General features: G+C 52.4%; 1 protein-coding gene across 3 annotated transcripts in view; it reads right to left on the bottom strand.

Annotated features, from left to right (window-relative positions):
* Window positions 1-3,124, bottom strand: part of LOC106745953 (retinal guanylyl cyclase 2) — a 54,152-nt gene extending 51,028 nt beyond the window's left edge. For 2 of the 3 annotated variants that reach the window (XM_014622019.1, XM_014622020.1), the window contains exon 1: window positions 2,511-3,123. The gene's annotated coding sequence lies outside the window, so the exon portion shown is untranslated. Of the gene's footprint in view, window positions 1-2,510 lie in introns of all 3 variants that reach the window. The other variant, XM_014622021.1, reaches the window with a different exon arrangement.
* Between the last annotated feature and the right edge of the window lie 1,609 nt (window positions 3,125-4,733).

Below are 4,733 nucleotides of genomic sequence, written 5' to 3'. Positions count from 1 at the left end.
CCCCAATCCGGCTCTTTACCGTATTAAACGGAGCTGTTCGCGAAATTGACGTTAATGCCGACTCTTCAGTCGGGTCTCACCGGCGCGCCGCCGTCGTCGCTGACACTACGACGCGGCGAAAGCTCGGCGGATTTTATGCGCCTGCTGAAAGCGCCTCTCTTTTCGAGTTACGAGCTCTTTCCGCGCTTTCCAGGGTAGGAGACAGGTCGCGCGCAATTTCGGCTCCGTGTCGGAGCTTTATCTATACCTGAAACTTTCGTTATAGAGGACTTGTATAACTTGGAAAAGCGTGGCGCTCTTCCCGAGGACGCATGTTCGCGCAAACCTTCGCCGGGGCCCTCAGCGAGCGGCGGGACAGGGTAAGAAAAATATTTGGCAGCAATTTGCGAACACTCCTCCGGTCCACAAGCGTGTACATCGCCTTGCTTATTACATTGTCTCGCGGTCTCAGGAGGATATCTTCGGGACAGGATACGTCTCTTCCCTACTTCTTCTTCGTCCTCTACTACTTTCTCCCTCACTTTCCCCCTTGTTCTCCTCTCTCTTTCTCTCTCTATTTCTCCCACTCGTTCTTCCTTCTGTGATATTTATTCAGCAATCTCGCGTGGAGCTTGTGTAGCGAGCAAGTTAAGGACAGTAATTCGACGCTCCGCTCGTTTTCATTTCGTTTAATAAAACATACGGCCGGCTCGCTAACGCGAGCGAACGAGCGGGGAGGTTATTTCATTCATCAAGACACGTCCTTTTTCGGTTTTCCAGAGTAGTCTTTGCAGAACCGTCGCGAGTTGTTCCGCCCGAATGTCGCGACTTGCGAGTCCTTAACGTGTCCTCTCTGGGAACGAGCCGGACGAATTATCGTCGACGGCGAAACCAGACACGATTAACGAATACCTCGGCGAGGTTCTACGAACGTCGTCGCGCGCTGCGAGCGCGTTGCGCGAAAAATCTTCCTCGACGACGCTTCGCAATTCCGCCCTGCAATTCGCGAAGAAATTAGATCGCGTTATGTCAAAGTCGCGGGAAAAGAATAACGGAGGCAAAAGCAGAGATAGTTACGACCGCGCGATTTTTTCCCCGTGAAACGGTAAGCCGCAGGATTAAATAAAAGACAAGAGTGGATGGTGAATTTTACTGTTTGTCTTAAGGAGGGAAGAGAGAAAGAGGGGGGAATCTAATTTTCGACGAATTTCAATTCGAGAGATACTAAATTCTCCGGATTATGCGTCACTTTTCTTCTCGCGTCAACCGTCAAACGAGTGACACGTAGGTTTGACAGTTACGGATACCGGCGAGCGCTCACGTCTTTTCGAGAAATAGCGGGAAGTGGTTCGATCATCGTCTCATTAATATCACTCTCCGTATCAATCAATTAACGTACAATGTACGCAGGTATGTGCGCGCGCGCGATCGACGCGCATTCAGCCTGACGTTGCGCGTACCCAGAAACTGGCCGATTAATCCTCCATCAATCAAGAGCATGATTGATTAAAGATCGACCAGTTTTTCTCCCCGACGAACGGCCGGAATAGATCGTCGATCGGTGTCGGTGTCGGTGTGTGTGTGTGTGTGTATGAGAATCGACGAATCGGCAGCCCGGCTCCAATTGGACGACGCACGTCGGAAGCGTAACGAACGCTTCCAGTCCGGGGAGCCTCATCGGCATCACCTTCTCTTTCCTCCCGGTCGATCTTACCGGTCAATCTTACCACCGCTTCGCTGATCGCCGTTACGACGGTGCGTGCGGCGGTTACGACGAGCGGTAGCCGAAAATCGCATCGCTCGGCCGCTTAATTAATACCGCCGGAGATACGCGAGGAGGGTCGATATGCCAAGTGCGTGGGATACACCCGCCGACTATGAAGCATATCCCGCCATTTACCGCGTACAGCGTAGCAAACCGCGCATACTCTACGACGTGCAGCATATTACTACCTCCCCGCATTCCTTCGTGCGCGCATCTCCCTCTCGAAATTGTTAATTTTCCCCCGAGAGAGAGAGAGAGAGAGACTTCCGTCTCGCGGCAGACCGCGCGCGCGCTCTCCCCCTGCCGCAATTAAAGCAAGAGATTAATTCAAATGCGAATTTCGCGATTAAGAAATTCAAACGCCTCTCGCCCCTTCCCTCCCCCCTCGGGATTCGCGGTTTCGCCAAACTTTCTCACGAGTCATTAGAGCGATCTTCGGATTAATTTGCTGAACAACAAGGGANGGGGGGGGGGGGGGGGGGGGGACTGACGTTTGTCTGTCCGGAGCCGGCTGGCGCCGAGTTGTCAGCCGCAAAAGTACCCCCTGGAAGAAAAGTTCGCGCGGACACCGGCGATTCATCTGCTCGCTTCTCGGGGGAGTTTAACCCGCAACTCCGTAAGCCCCTTGATACTCGCCGTAGGACATCTCGGATGATCGACGAGGAGCCGGGAAGAGGGAGCGTTACCTTAACAGGTAGCTCCCAGAGCGATGAGAACGCGCGCACGCTGCTCGAAATCGCAAGATGCTATTAAGTCGTGTACTCACGGGAGGATCGCGTTCAAGCCGCGTCCGGCCCGCCGCTGAGGCTCGCACGAGGACCCGGGTTGAACAGGTGCACCTCCCCCCGGTCTCTCCGGTGGCCCGCGAATTCAAAGACTCTCATTCAGCGAGCGAGCCGGAGAAGCCTCCGAAAGATACGCACATGTGTCGCGAGGAAGCATCGTGCGCGACGTGTCCGAAAGGAAGATAGAAGGCGGAAGGAGGCTGGTCTTCTTCTTCGCTCAGGCCGACGGTCGGCTTCGATCAGGTCGTTCCTCGCTCGAGCGCAACGGCGTCCACCGCGTTTCCTTCAGCCCGACGCAGCGCACATGTCCCGCGGCGCTCTTCCGCAGGCATCCCCGACGGTCATGCCCCGGTCGCGTCCCCCACTAGCACTCCCGCGGGATCCGTCGCCACGAGGAGGACGCTCCGGAACAGCACGCGACGATTCAGGATCGAGTTAAGGACGTAAGAGAGAGAGAGAGAGAGAGCGAAGACGACACACGCCGCACGGGATGGATCGGAGCGGATCCCGAACCGTTTCACGCTCGGTATCGAACTGACTGAGCAGCCAGCTCTGGCCAGCTCACTCCTACTCTCGCGGGACGCGACGCCGCGTTATCACGACGAAGAGCGGCGGGCGAGCGCGAGTCCGTCCCGGGGAAGTCGAAAGCAGCGCGCGCGCCAGCAGCACCAGAGGGTAGGCCAGATCACCCCTACCCACCCTGGCGCCCAGAGAGCGAAAGGGAGAGAGAGAGGGTGAGAGAGAGCAAGGGAGAGAATGACGCGATGGGGGAGGGAGAGAGGGGAGAGCGAGAAGGGGGAGAGAGGCTCACCATCGCCGCAAACTTTTCCCCGGCCCCGTCGTCCTACATCCGAATGATCTCTCTCTCTCTCTCTCTCTCTCCTCCCTCTCGCTCTGCCTTTCGTCCGTTCGCTCACTGGGACAAGCCGCGGATCGGAATTGAAACCGACTTGATTGGGTGCCGTCGCCCGTGAGAAATGGGACATGCATCGGCGGTCCCGTGTGGTCAGCGTGCGTCCCTTCGAGGTCTCTCTCGTCCCTCGGATTGGTCCATCGAATTCGGACTCTTCTTAAGTACACCGACCGACTTGTTTCACTCCTTTGCGTACATTCGCTTGCGGTCTCGCGCAATCTCGAAAAGACTTTCAGGATTTTAGAGGACGCTGATGCGCGCGGGGATTTACTCGGCGGAGGAATGCGCGCGCGCGGACAGGAATACGATATCTCTGCCATGTGTTTATATTCTGTGTGTGTGTGTGTGTGTGTGTGTTGTAAGATTATGCTTTTTTTGCAAATTATATTCCCGTCACGTTTATATTTGGACTTTTGTGCGCACATCCCGGTGATATATGGAGCGTGCATTGCACCGGCACAGGCGCTTGTGATTTTCATATCTCCTCCTTGAAGAAGTCGTGTCTCGGTTTCATGAACTTTTATCTTATCTTAGGTTTCTGTCTCAGGTGCCTCCTCTTTCAGCAGAATAATGATTACAATGAAAGTAATGTCTCGTATCTATTTATTATCTTCCTTTTCTTAGTAACCTCTATCCAAACTACACGCACACACACACACATATACACACGCACGCACGCACACTTACAATATATTTCCCGCGAATTTGAAGATTGTAGATTATACATTTGTTTACAGAGTACTTTTGTAAAAATATAACAAATCGGTTCTTAACAAAGAAATTGTATCTGATCTAATTTTAGTTCAGTGTGAAAATACAAGTAATTTCACAGTGGGTGAATTCAATTTTAGAATATGAATTTATTTCTTATCCACTATTGACCGCCCGAACAACAAAGAATGTCACTTTGACTTCACTAGAAATAAAAGTTTATCGGGAAGTTATCAAATATGAAATTACAATTTAACATCCTGTGTGCGACTGAACCAAGGCGGAATTATTTCGTCTGTGCTTGCGTCCGCGATTAATTGTTTGCAGGAACGTAACATTAAGAGAAACGAAAGTTGCAAATCCAATCTAGGCCAGGTGATCTCCTCAGCCATGCAAAATCAATAATCAAGGTTGGAAAGTCCAACTGTTAACGTAAGCATGAAAAATTCAGAGAATCGGAACGATTAATCTTCACGAGTAACGTTTAACCCGTCTATACGACGGAATAAAGGCGGAGTACGAACGAAGTACGAGCGAAGGAGAGAATATAGACCTCGCTAGAGTATACGCTAAGTACACT

This window comes from Dinoponera quadriceps, unplaced genomic scaffold (genome assembly GCF_001313825.1).
Source record: "Dinoponera quadriceps isolate SergipeBrazil2010 unplaced genomic scaffold, ASM131382v1 scaffold1872, whole genome shotgun sequence".
Classification (NCBI taxonomy): Eukaryota; Metazoa; Arthropoda; class Insecta; order Hymenoptera; family Formicidae; genus Dinoponera; species Dinoponera quadriceps.
This window is presented reverse-complemented; position numbering and strand designations above follow the sequence as displayed.